The sequence below is a fragment of the Dromaius novaehollandiae genome, chromosome 3, assembly GCF_036370855.1.
Source record: "Dromaius novaehollandiae isolate bDroNov1 chromosome 3, bDroNov1.hap1, whole genome shotgun sequence".
Taxonomy (NCBI): domain Eukaryota; kingdom Metazoa; phylum Chordata; class Aves; order Casuariiformes; family Dromaiidae; genus Dromaius; species Dromaius novaehollandiae.
The window spans coordinates 46,045,440-46,060,253 of NC_088100.1; positions in this window are offsets into that span (position 1 = coordinate 46,045,440).

Below are 14,814 nucleotides of genomic sequence, written 5' to 3' on the forward strand. Positions count from 1 at the left end.
TATTTCGTCTGAAGTAACAACATCACACCTTTCTCTCCAAGATGGGCTTGCGTTTGGAGAGGTACCAATTCTTACCGTTCTCCCAGGCAACTAACCTTCTCCAGTGTTTACTGATCTATCTATGTCCCCTCTAAAGACAAGCAGTAATCCAAAAGTGGGATTTTCTTTTCTAGAAAGAAAGAAAGAAAGAAGTAAAACAAGTCGCAGCTGACAGCACACACAGAGCCAAAAGTTTAGCAAATCGTAACAACCTTGCTCCTGGAGCTCCGTGCATCGCTGCAGCAGTCTGTGAGCCCCGGACAACACTCCTCAGGATGAGGAGAGTGTGGCGGTGGCGCCTTGCTCCATCGGTGCCTTCCCCAGCAGCGACAATGCGTTGATGAGCTCTGATGCCCTGCTCTCTCTGGCACACTGTGCATCTCTCCGCTGCCGCTGCCCCAGTCCCTGGCCCCGCGGCCCCCAGCGCAGGGTGTGCTGTGGGCGGCTGGGGGCCACCGCCCCCCGTGGCCGCCTCTCGTTTGTGTAACCCTGCCGGAGGCAGCGGCTGGCGGTGGGGGAAGGGGTAGGTGCTGCCCACCCGACCCCTGATTCAGTGGCTTGCCTGGGGAAGCACTGCAAGCATGCTCCGCTCCCGTCCAGTGCTGGTGTCAGAGCGGTGCTGGTGGCGCGGGATCTTCAGAAGGACTTGGACCAACGTTAGATATCCCAAACCACCATAATAGTTAGGGGAAAAAAAAACCCAAACAAACCCAAACCATCCAGAGAACCTCTGAAACCTTAAAGGTCATAGGAAGATATGATATCCTTTCAACTGCCTACTGTGAGTTTCACAGCTTTGATACAGTTTTAATCCTCCCTGATATTTCAGCAAGTCTTTCAGAAGAAAGAGGAAGGAGGAACAGAGGGAAATGGGCATGCATCTCCATAAGGTCACAATAATCATCAAAGACCCTTAGCAGACTTATTGAACTGTATTAAAACGGAGCTGACTGGACAGCTCCAGTTCAGGCTTTTGGAATCATAACATCTGTTGCTGGTTCTCATATGCAAAGGTAGTGACCTAAATTTTCTTCCAATTCCCCATAATATATGAGTGTGTGGATGCATGTTTTATTTTAACCAGTAGAGCTGTTTCATTTTTGCAATGAATTTTCATATTATATATGCAATGAAAACATGAATGGAAGACTCTTGAAACTTGGAGATTTCAGTACTACAGCGCTGAGAGAAAATGAGTGTTATCAGAACTGCCTTTCACACCTAAAATCGCAAAGTATTGGCAAAAATATTTCAAATTTGATGGAATTCTATTTCTGCTGAAACATTTCTGATTTCTTTCATTTCAAAGACACATTTCAGTTGACTAGATTTGGAATCAACATTATCACTTCAATTCCTGTGGGAAAAAAATCTTACCAAAAACTTCTGAACTATCGTTGAAAATCAAACGCTTCCCCCCATGCTCTCTCAGAGAATTGCAACTCGCATAGAAGTGTAAGAACAGTTTCAGTAGAGTGGACACATGAGAAAAGCTGCTAGAAATAAAAATCTGTTTTGGAGACACAACTCAAAGTTTCATTCCCAAAGGGAAGAGGAAGCCTCAGTGCTGCGCTCCTCAACTTGAATCCAAGTCTTTCGGTCAGAAGCAGGTTAGAGAGGTTGTAACATGCAGAAAACTTGCAAATCTGTGAGAAAAGCAACCCCTGCTAGGGGGAAGTAATGGGCAGCCCAACCGGTAACTGCTCCAGCTGAAAGGATCAGAGTACTTTCTCCTCCACAAGCACAGGAGGGGAAAACAGTGTTGGTTAGGGTATGCTGTGAAGGGATATTCTAAGTTAATAGGGCAAATGTAGAGTCATGCAGCTAAGAACGAGGAATGTAGTTTACATATCAAGGGCAGAGTTGTCTGTCTCAGGTTGTAGCACCTTTGGAAAGGATTATAGGGGAAGGGGAGAAAGGACAGTGGGTCTCTGTGGAAGATCAAATAAACAGGCTCTTGGTTGTGACAGTGTGGCTAAACGGCTAATGCAGTCCCTAGACAGATAAATAGTAATACTGACTAGGAGGTAAAGGAGAAGAGATACTATCCTTATTTGGTGTGAGGAGCACTATGCTCAGTTCAAGTTTTTAAACTGTAACAAGAATCAGAGAAGACTGAGAAAAGCACCATAAGAACACTTTTAAAAGTTTGGAAAACTGGCATTTAGACAGATGCTCAGGAAAAAAAGAGAGGGAGAGAGACTAATTCTATTTTCTTCAGCAAAGAAAAAATTAGACACATAATTTCATAAGTTTTTGAGTATTGACATAAGGAAAAAAAAGTTTTAGAAGAAAAAGCTCTTCAGTCCAGCAGACAGTAATATAATTAAGCTGACAGTCTGGAAGCTGAATTAGAGAAAAATCACTGCAGAAATAAAACCTCAATTTATAACTAAGAATCTGTTGGTTATTAGCCTTTAAACTGACAAGTTTAAAGCTAGGTTCTGGGACACTGAATCAACTTAAATCAGGTCAGATACTTTTCTAAAACGTATGTGTTCTTGCTCAAATGGGAATTAATCAGGAGTAATTTTCCATTATTTTACAGGAGGGCAGACAACTGCTCTCAGTTTCTTTACTAGCCTTCTATTTCATGATAAAACTGACAGAGTAATTAGGAAGTATGGTACTTATCCCTTTGGAGGAAGGTTTGAATAAGGATTCATAGATTTCAGCTTTGCAGATACAAGGGAGAATGATAATCCTTGTACTTTTGATAGTTCGTGACACTGAGTACCTTGAAGCAAATAAGGTAGGAAATATGAAAATACCTACTGAAAGGTGAATTAAGGCCAAGCTGCCAGACAGTTTCCACATCTTACTGAAAACTTAATGCATTACCCTTTTTTCAAGGTATGTTACAACTACAGCAATTCTAAAAAAGTTTTGCCTTCCAAAATGAAAACTTAAACCTCTAGAAAATTGCTCCAAAGTAATATTAAAATCAGTCAGTTCTGTAGATTATAGACACACTATTTGTCATTGTGATAAAGCTCAAAATCTGGCCATTATAGGGCATCTTATTATTGGCTAGGAAAGCTTTTATTTGCTTACACTAATCATTATGTAGCCATACATTTCTGCAGTACTTCATTTCTTTCTAGTATTAATCTTTAATAGAGACAAATGACAGTTGTTTTAATTCATAACAGCTTTGACTCATAATCAGTGATACACTGCCACTTTAACAATTCTTTAATGGGTCTGAGTTGCATACAAAACATGGTATCTGGTTTGACACAGGTAATGGGCAGAAAAAGAATGGCTCTCAGTTGTTTTGGGGGACATTTACCTGGAGTAGAGGGACATGAGTTCCCTCACCTAGGAATAAGTATTTGGAATTAAGATTTAACTGGAGCAAGGACTAGTACTCTGGATTCTGTGTACTCACTCTCTCTCTCTCTTGTTCTCTTTTTGATACAGTGAATTTTAATTATTTCATTTTTTATTATTTTCATGAGAACAGGAACAGTGCGAGGAGGAGGTGGCAGAGATCCCACCTCAGAGTGGTTACACTGTGCTCATCGTGAGCCTGGGTCTTCCAAATCCAGGAGAGTTATCCTGCATCTCTATGATGCTGGATAAATCAGAGGTAACTTTAATGACTGACATCTTTGCTTTCTAAGAAAGGCAGTTAAGCCAGAGCATACTTTGGGGGAAGACTAAGGCTGTGATTCCTGGATGGAGGGAGCTGCCTCCCTCCCATGGGTGCTTGGGAACCTCATTCCCCTGGAGCAGTGGGTGACACACCGTTCTGCTTAGCAATTCTGGCTTCTGCCATTTCCAGTCTTTGGCACAGAGCTTTCCTCAGGTGGCACATGCAATACTTATAGGATGGTATATGAGGGCCTTTTTGTGAATAATTCATTTTTTGTGACTATATTAGCCTGAGAAAGAGCTAAGTGGAAAGTTAATTAAGAAAGAGTTTGACTTAGAATATCCCCAAGGCTGGAGTTTAGCTAAGGGCTCCCATTTTCTCTGAGGTTATCTATTAGAATATCAACATAATAGCATGATACGTTTACTTTTATGGTATAAGCTTTTTTTTTTCCCCTTAGTGTCCCTTAAAAAGACTTTTCTTTGAAGAAATGTGAGCTTCTGTAGATAATCGATATTTTTGATCCTGGTCTCTAGTTCTCATGTACTGGACTTTTAGACTTCAATAGCAAACATCGTGTATAATTCACAGGAGTTTAACTTGCTTATTTTTTTTCTCACAAGGTGCTGAAAGACTCCAGATTTTACTTCTCTAAAAACATTACACCCTTCATGTCTAGGCTTTCTTCATCACATTAGAGAGGAGAGCTGGAATATCTGCAGTTTCCTAAGGAATGATATATTTGACATCCTGTTTCTTTGCAGTTACTTTCCTACACAAAAGGAGGCTCCGTTGTTTCATAGGACTTTCAGGACATTCAGTGCAAAGCCTCAGCTGCCTATAGTCTGTTTCCCTACTCCGTACAAAAAAGCACTGCTAACAGCAGTAGGACACCCCTGCATTGCTTCCATCTAGCCTGAATCTCACTGCCATGATACAATTCCCTTTTTACTTGTACAACACAGCTAGGATGTTTCCCAGAACTGTGTGAATATCTATAATGAGTCAATACCGCCAGGTGGTGCTGCTAAACACAGTTTTCTGCATACTTTCAGTGTGCAATCCAAGTTAAATAGTCTAGAAAAGGTATACTGAATAGCTCATTTGAGTTTGCTCAGTTTTATAAAGAAGTAGGTCTCCTTGGGGAGGAGGGAACAGGAGAGCGTCATCTCTGCCTGCGTAGCTGAGAAGAATCAATTCTAGCCAAATTTCCTCCAAGATACATGGGCATTTTTAGTGGGTAGAAATGTTTGAAAGAAGGAAACTTCACACATACTTTAACTACAACCCTCCCAGGCAAAGTGAATATATTTCACTATTACTTCTACTGAAAAGCAAAGCCAGTGTGCAGAGTCCAGCCATTACTCTGTCTTTGATACAGATACATGGGGGCTAGCAATGACTTTAAATACTGAATTTGGAAAAAGGGATAATAAAATATAAAGGATATTAATAAGTGTCCCACATAGCTGTGTTCCAGGTAGATAGGATTTAAAGGAAAAGATGGAGGAACTGGAATAAAGTCAATAGTTACCACCTCAGAGGAAGAAGAGACTTGCACTTTGACTCTGTGTTCTTACATGATTGCTTTCGATATTCTTACTGCTCCAATGTGCCTAAGAGTACAAAAGCAATATATTCTTTGCGTTATATAATAAATCTCTGTTTTACTCCCCAAGGGCTTTATATCTGCCAGTAATTGGGGAGGGCTATTGTTAGTTCTGAAGTGTAATGCTAGTAGCATAAGAGATGAGAAATATTTCTTGAAAATACAGTACCAAATGTTAATAAATTCCTGTGTGCCTTTGCCTTTTTTTAAATTAATGGATTGGAAGTTCAAAACATCCTGGCTCATTTGTAGATTTCTTCAGGTAGTATTCTTCACAATGAGCAATTGTTTATTGCTGGAATCTGCGTTTTTCTTATATTACCATTGGTTAGAAACAAGGGCACGTTATGTAAAAATAAATCTGTCCTAGCAATCTTTTCTCAGAGCAAAGGTTTCAGACACACTGAGGGAGATATTTTTATATCACCCTTAATAGGGAAATGTAAAGGTCATTCAGGTATTCATTTTTCTGTTTTTCTTTTTCTCTTCCAAGTTTAATCTTGTCTTATTTATGCCTCAGATCATTTATGATCTTATAGCTAAAGAACCTGCAAGAACGTGCATAGAAAGTTATGTTTTGAGATTTGATGAGGCTATTTTCCTTGCTGACAGGGAGCCAAAGATATATCCTCAGCATTTATTTACGTATAAACCCCTACTTTCATGCACAACAGTAGTCATAAAATTCATAACTTCAGAGCTAAACACTTGGATACTGTTCCCAAGAAACATTTCTGTCTCTTTGCCATTTCTCTTTTTAGAGTTATGTAGGAATTATTTTTCATTATGTCTCTATTTGGCAGTTTTGCAAAAGTTCCTTCCCAGAAATTCTTTCTTTCTCTGTTTTCCATTTAATACCCATTTTTATTTAAATGGGCATAGTATGCTACTGCTTCATGCCAAGCAAATCAAAGCATACCAGGAAAAAAGAGAGTCTCAGGGACAACCAAGTCCATAGCATCTGAAAGAATTCCCTCAAGCTGGTACCCACTTTATTTAACCACCTATCCACTTACACAGTTTTATGAAAATGAGCTCTGCCTTGGTGCACAATCTCTATCTAGGGACCATCTGGCCAGCTGGCTATATGCTGCAGCAGCAAGCTAATATTGTCAGGTGAGCACATTCGAAATAACAATGTGCAAGCAAGTTCCACCTGCTCACAAGCTTAATGAGTTACTTGTACTGTCTGAAACAGAATTAACTTTGGTTATTGGAACAAATGCTAACCTTCCTTAGCTGTCTGTTTTCTCCTAGGAAGGTGCAAATGTTCAGCTGTAGATAAGTGCCCAACTGGATCTCTGACCTCCTCAAACAACTACTTATTCTTAGAGAACCCACCCACAGCCAGGACAGTATTGTTCTGGTGATGAGGAGGTCTTCAGTACCAATGAACAAATTCTTTATGGCCTAATTTATTATCTACCCTCTTAATTTTAACCTTTCACAGTATCAGGACTTCTGTGGAGGAGGTTTCAGACTCTTTTGTCAACCCTTCCGGGTGGAAACCAGTGTGACAACTGTTCCATGCACGTGAACAAGGCCAAATATGTATTTTTGTGGGGGCTGTTGCTTGGTTGGGCAAGACATACACTTAATTAAGTCTTTTTCATAAAAACATTGCTTTCCCTTCAAAAGCCTCAGCTATATCCCTGGTCACATTATAAGGGAACAATGTTGCACTCTTTGCAGTCACACTAATGCCTTGACTATGCTGCAAGTAAGTCCTTTTTCCAGTGACTGATTCAACAGGCACTGACAAAGCAGAATTAGTGCAGACCACCAACACAAAAGGGGAAAACTTTCAGCTTGAACCAGTAGAGAGGCTAGAAAGCAGTGCCAACTCAATCTTTTCCATCTCCATTTGTGTGGCTGTAATGACCAAAAGAAATGAAATCAATTACAGTGTATATCCAAGTCATCTTTCTAGTGTGTAGTCCTGATATCTTTAGAGATGTGAGTTGTTAAAACCAAATTCCTATTGCACAAATGTATCCTTTCAATTCCTCATTGACAAGGTGTAAGGGTGAGGCAGGGGCACCGCCTGGACTCCCAGCAGGGACGGATACACAAACACAAGGCATACGATGGTCAATATTTATTACCTCTGCATCTGAACGGGGGTTCCCTGGCGTTTTCCCGATCGAGGCAATAATGGAGCGGGGGATCCCTGGCACTGCTGAGCATCGGTCCAGGGTGAGGAACACCGGGGGGGGACTAGATGAAGTTTTTATGTACCATACACATGCGCAGTAAGCATGTTGAGCTCATTGTTATTCCTGGTTCAAAGCCCAGGTGCAGCGCCACCCTGGCACAGGCTCAGCTACGTGACTATGGGTCAACATGCCCTGTTGATGTTCCTTTTCCCACAGAACGGTCTGGCTAGCTTCCATCGTCTATCTCCTCGACATTCTTCTGCACTTTCCCATACACAAGGGGTCTAAGCATTTCCACTTCTGGTAGCAGAGGTGCCTGAAGGACTGAGACCTAGTGCCACCTCTGAGCCTTTGGTTTGTGATGGCTAGCTTTTCTCAAGCAAAGGAATAAAACAAGAATCAGAGTTCAATAGGAATGCAAGCAGGACGAAGGAAAAAGACAATAGCCTGTCTCACGGGCAGATAATGTAGGTGCGACTCAGAATGCAAGAGTCCTTATGCTTTGTTACCTTATGCTGCAGTAGGAAAAGCTGAAGATGTATGCACAAGAGGATATATAGAATCTGCATTGGCCAGGCAAATTGGGAGATACTGTTTTCTGCTTTGAGAGTGTAGGGAGACTGTTGCTCCTAGCAATTTTTTATTTCTAGCCCATTGTTGTTCTCCAAAACATAGAGCTACCACTCCTACTTCAAATTTAAATTAGTTGCTAATGGAAGAGAAATTTGTTTGTCTATAATGAATGGTAGCATGAGAATATTCATCAGATCTCATTAGTCAGAGAGAAAAAATAATCAAAAGTGTTAGGTACCAGCAGTTATTTTTAAGCACTTATAATAAGATCTTCAATCATAAGGAAAAATCTTGAAAGCATCTCCTGAATATTGAGAATGGGAAAAGTACTTCTTCATTAGGAAAGTTCAGTACTGGTAGTTGCTGGCAACTACCATCAAAGATAAAATGCAGTCATAATCATAATTGCATTTCAAACTCCATCTTGATGTAAGATCTGTAAGTCTTAGCAGTTAACAAGTTTTTAGACTTTTGTCTACAGGAAACTAGAAGGTATTTCTTTTGAGTTCAGTAGATTTCTTCCAGCTCATGGTGAGCATTTATTTTCAGAACAGTGAAACAATTTCTAAGAAACAGTATCTGCTTGGATAGTTCTGCAGTGAGTTAACTTTGCTGATGGATATTAACTTCTTTGATAAGAAATTCAGATTATATATAAATTTAGTAATGATAATTCATATAACTTCTAGGAGAAGGCAATTTATTTCAGTTCAGGAGCAAATGTTTTCTTTAGACTACTTAAAATACAAACCTTTGGAAATCAGAGTTATTTCAAAGAAACTACATTAGAACTGAAATATTCGGAATAAATAGTGCTCACAGCTTTTCAGGCTACTGTTAGAAAATTTAAAGTTTAAAGAAGGTTTAAAATCCCCCTTTATTAATAAGACCTCAGATAAAACATGTATTTTTTATACTGTAATTAAATATGAAAGTATAATATTAAGTAAAATTATGATATTTCAAGTTCTTTTCAATTATTTTGGCAGTTTAGATTGTAATGGTTACTTAGGTAAAGCACAGAGGTTACTCATGATGAAATTCAATTTTTCTGTGCAACTAAATATATTCTTATAACTATTACTGCTTTAAAATGGAATGGAATAAACTAGGACAATCAAATATGGAGACCAGATATGGTCAGTTAACTATGCAATTATTTCAGAAGAATATAACAAATAGTGAAGAATATGTGCCTGTTAGGGCTTAGAGAACATTTGTTCAATAGATTTAGCACCTTACTGAAAAGCACATTAATTTTTTAGTAGTTTACCTTGCCTTCTGGGACTGTGTTTTCCTTATATGTTACGGTACCTGCTTACTGGAGAGAACATATCTATTCAGAAACCTTTCATGTATCTGAAGACATGTATCAAGAATACTTTCATTAGTTGAACAAACCTAGTTTTTTAACTGATCCTTGCAGGCCATGTGTCCAAAATTCTGGTCACCCTTGTTACTTTCCACTGAACTGTCCTCAGTGACTCCACCTCCAACATTGCAACTCACCAGTGCAGAATGGAGCAGAAAGGGTGGCCACCAGCTGTTACAGGAAAAAAATGCACTGTGCAAAATATACAGTTTGCAACAGTCATATAGAGATGATATTTCATCTCTAGAACAATCCATGATTTTATGAATTCTCCCCATTTTTTTTTCAGAATAATTCAGAATAAACTAAATACAGTGCTTTATTCTAAAATTACATTTAAAAAACAATGATGGGGCAGTTTTCAGGATTCTGGCTGAAGCTTCAGTCATCTACATTCTAGTAGCATCTGAATTTCATTCACTGAACTTGACCCTTAGATGTGTGTTTCAGTCATGTAAGGAAAAGAACCATGTGAATAAAGATATTAACAAGTATAAGTATTTTCTAATTTAATATAATATCCTGACTTCAGCAATTGTATAGAACAGGATGACATTTTGAAAGCTACAGCACTCATCCTCTTTAAAAACATATTATTTGTTCAGTGCTGTGGATAAACAAACGAATCTCTCCTGTGGTCCAGGAGTGAGCTAAAGTATGAGCCTGATGTCTTTTGTTTTCTAGAGAAAATAAAGCAAGCCTTGTTTCTCCTACAATATTAGATCATCAAAGTTCCAACATTTTTATTACTTGGCTTAGTTCAAAGGATATCTATTGGCCACTGATGTGTTTTGTTTAAAAGAAATATCATAGTCAAGTTTTACATAAAATAGTATCTTCTCTGGTGGTGAAGGTCAGAGACCTTAAGAAAAATGGCAAAATGGATTGTTGCATAACAGACATGAGCCCTAGAATAAATACTTTTCAAAACCACCAAACTTTCTCGGTGACTGAAATGTATTTATATGCAGACTAGTGCACTCTGGCCATTACTGGCTGCAGTAAATTAGTACATTCTGTGATACTTGCTAATTAAGCAAAACCTTGTGACAGACTCATCAATAGGGACTACAATAAGTTCAGTGGTTTATAAAACACTAAATATAGGAAAAAAAATCAGGAAAGAAAGTTTATTAAAGACCTGTCATGTGATACTCTATAGCTTGACAGAGCTTTTAATTGTCATATTCTAATTTCAGTTTCAAAGCTTAGCATAATTGTGGCAGCAAAAAGGACAATATGTTAATTGCAGCCGGGGCATTTAACATGCTTTGGAAGACACCTTTACCATTTTAGGATAAATAAAGCTAGACAGGCAAAATAACATAATAATTACAGAAAACAATATGGCAGTTTGTCCATTACCTTAGATAAAAATCACAAATGAAAAGACATGGCTTTCAAACAGCATATGTGCTATTCGTTTAGAAAATGTGTGGCAATGTGATATTTTGTCCCATGTTAATTTGACTTAGAGTGTAACTTATAGTACTGTGGCTTTACACAGTCCATGAAAAATTCAAATCTAAGCACAGATATCATTAACAGAAATGACAGAATGCAGCATACTCACATAAGAACTTCATACATGAAAGACGAGAAGGAACATTATTATGACCTTTGGATCTACTCTTCTGCAAAACACAGGAGGAGGGGAGCAGCTTGAGGGGAAAAGTACCTCTGCCATGATCGTGCAGACTCCTTTAAAGGTGTGCAGCCTCTGCATTCAGCTCAGAGCTGAATTTGCCTTTAATAGGCCAGATGCAGACACAGTATATTTTCCACATATTTTCCAGCGATGCTTAACAGCATAAGCACCTCAGATCATAGAGCAGTGGGTTGTTTCAATCTTTATACAATGGCATTAGTATGCCATGATAAAACACTTGTCCAGAGAGAGGAGACGTGGGTTTTCAGGATTTTTCAACCTTAGGGTCTATATGCCCATATTCCCAGGAAAGTGTGCTAGTCATTAGCATGCAGATACATGGAGCACAGTGTGAGCTAGCGCTGCTGTTCGAGTCAAGTCACTGTGTCACCAGGAATACAAGAATCATAGAGCAGGAATGCAAGAAAGAGGATGACTGATTTTTGCCTTGTATTTAGGGTGCTTAGAGGAGGTAGGCGAGACCTATGGCTTTGTCCTACTCCTAGTAAGTTTTTTAATTTTTATCCTATGAGCCTTTAGATGAACGAACTTTCCAGGAAACACAGTGTGGGTGTCTATTTCTGCCTGATCGCAGGCGAACGTTAGGCTCTATAGCTCTTTTATGCTAAATGCATGATGACCAGCTTCAAGGAACGGCGAACAAAACAAATGAGGTCAGAACACAATAGCCTAGAGCACAATGGTTGCTCCTAGCAGAATGGCATGGAGACTAGGATGTAGGAAACATTGGTTTTACCTCACTGCTCACAGGTGGAGATCTGGCAGCTGAGGTCTACACTTCCTAGCCAAGTCCCTTAACTCTAATTTACTGAGAAAATAGTAAGGTGCACCATTATTTTCTGTTATTAGAAAAGTTAACTATGCTAAGAGTTAACCCTTAAATATTATTCTTAGGATGGATTAGTACAGTTAGATAGCCTGGATCCCAGGTAGCTATAGCCACTACAGAAATTCCTGATGATTTCGTTTACTGCCAATGGACACTTCCTAAATGCATTGTCTAAGGAAATCCACCTAGACAGACTGCAACTCCTCTGGTGGAGAAGAGGTAGCCAAAACCTCCTTCATCTCTCCAATGAATGTATAAGGACTAATGAATTCTATCCCTTCCTTTTATTCCACAGTTATGTGCCTGAAATGCAGATTAGTTCCCATCAAGAAAATATGCTGTGTGTGGTAAGCATTTTGAATAGCCTGATTTTCTACTGTTGGGTCAAGAGGAAAGAGACTGTAAAAAAGAATAGGATTTATGATGTGGTTATTTAACAGCTCAGTCCAAAGACCACTAAAGCTTTTGAAGGTTTTTCCATCAACATATTTGGAATCAGGCCACTAATGAATAGGAGGAAGGGAATTTGGAAACTAAGCTTGTTTAATTGAATTGCATTTGAATCTAAGTAATATTAGATGCAGATCAGAACTCACTACTATGTCTGGCTACTGAAATAAGACTTAATGCCAGGGGGATTTATCCATCAAATGGCCAGTGTACTAAAAGAATGGAGTGCATAGAGTTTATCTAAATGTATCTAGTGGGTTAAGGACAAGGAAATGTAAATGTTTGATAGATGTGTTTGGGGAGAATTAGCATGCAGTAAATGGTATGGGATTTCTTTCTTTTGATCTCTTCCATAAGTGTAATGAAATTAAAACAAAATAAGGAATCCAATTTCTGTATCTCGTCTTCACTGAGAAAATGTCTGTGCTCTTTAAAAGAAATAATGTGTTTACATTGAAATCATAAAGCTAAATATGGATTATGTCTTTCCTTTGGATAAGCGGGTGCATGTTAGGAGATTCTCTTTATGCATTTCCATTTTAGTAACCATGTCAGATCTTGACTAAACTGGCTTTCTTTGTACATGCTGGCTATGTTTAAGAAATTGATTTTGATTGATGCTTTGTTTATTTACTTTCTAATTAACATCATTAAATCCTTGTCATTATCCAGCAGCACAATGAATACTAAGAGAAGAGTGACAATGTTTAACAATGCCTTAGAACCTATTGGGTCCCATGTGTAATCATTATAAAAGTGTAAGACTATTTTAACTTTTCAGGAATGAGCTTGAATTTTGCACCCACCTATCAGAACCTGTAGGTTTCTAAACAGAAAGTGTTCCAAAGGCATAAGGAAGGAGATTCTGAAAGACAGTGCTAAATCTCAGTGCTGTGCATCTTTTAATTTTTTTTTTTGAAATACTTACTTTTTCTATCAAAATTATTTTTTTTTCTGGTGGCAAAGGTTTCAGGAGTATGATTTTTGTAAATTAGTACTCTCAACCTTACCAGCAACTTTAAGTCCAATACTAAGCCCAACACTGATTACAGAGTTCTGATCCAGAGATTACGGAACAGTTCACTGTTTTATGCTAGATTTTAGGAGTGTGGGGATTAGCATGTTGATAGAATCTGGACCAAATTTGTTCTGTTCTGAAAAAATGAAAAGCAATGCATTAAATGAATGAAGGTTATTTTGTAGCAGAAACATTACATTTTACAGAGAAAAGTGACTGAGCGAACAAGGAAGAAAAAAAACCATCAAGAGAGTTCTATTGAAATCTCTCTTTCACTTCACTGGTTTTTGGATTACTCTCCACAGAAAAGGGAGAAGCAGCCCAGCTCAGAGACAAGCACATACTGTTGTTGCAGCAGCAATATGCTCAAGATAAAGCATGCTTGGGCCTGAGGAAGAGAAAAGGTATGCAAACAGGCTGTGACAATCTGGTCACTGGAGTGCAGAGTACGACAATACATCCAGATTTACTACGACTAGCACATAATTCATCCATTATACCCCATCAGCTGGTAAGCCCCTCCACCTACATTGCCATAAATTTGGATTGCTTTCTGGGAACTCCAGGTGATTATAAAAGGTAATGTTCTCTCTCGTCACCTGAAAAAAATAGATTCCAGGTTTTCTGCTTAATCATTTTACTGCTTGGCAGTAAATGCTATTTTGCTGTGCAGACTATTGCAGAGACACCTAATTGATTCACCACCGTCAGTGTGTTACATCATCCTCAGCAATAAACAGCTTGATCCCAATCCAAGCCAGCTTTTGCAGCCAGTATACCAGAACAACTTCTGCGAAACCATCTGTGACTGTCAAGTCTAATGGGTTGGAGGCATGCACTGTAAGTGAGCAAGAGTCATCCTAAGTGAAAGGCTGGGAAAACTACATCTTTAAATGCCAAAGTGGATACATTCCTGCAATTCTTTTAGTCTAGCAAGTGACTTTATTCAACTGGTTGCTCATTCTCTTTGTCTTTGCAGTGAACTTTACCTACAGTGCACATTTTTAATGTAACCTAATATTGATTCATTAATATTGAATAAAAACTGTACTTGAATTTCTCTTTCATGTAATTATTGATCTGTGTGACCAAGTTAAAAAATGCACAATTAGAACAGTACTTTTGGCACTGAAATTCATGATTTCTTTTTAGTGTTTTTTGTGATTCACACAGTTACATTTTATGTCCTTCTGGTCACACTGATATAGTTCCAATTCAGAAATACAAATTTCATAATAGTCCCCTGCTGACATCCTGACAAACCCCACATCACTATCTTGTTTTAGAAGAGGACATGTCTGCTTTGCACAACCTGAAGGGCCAATATTTCTATGTTTACTACTTTCTCCCAGCTTGTATACAGTAATTTAAGAGACATATACACAAATGACTATTTGTTTTCATTAACAAGTTATTTGCCTAACTCACCTTATGCACCGAGATAGCTGGATTTGCAAATATTGTGGACGTGCTTCAGAGGACAATTTGCACAACTGCACTT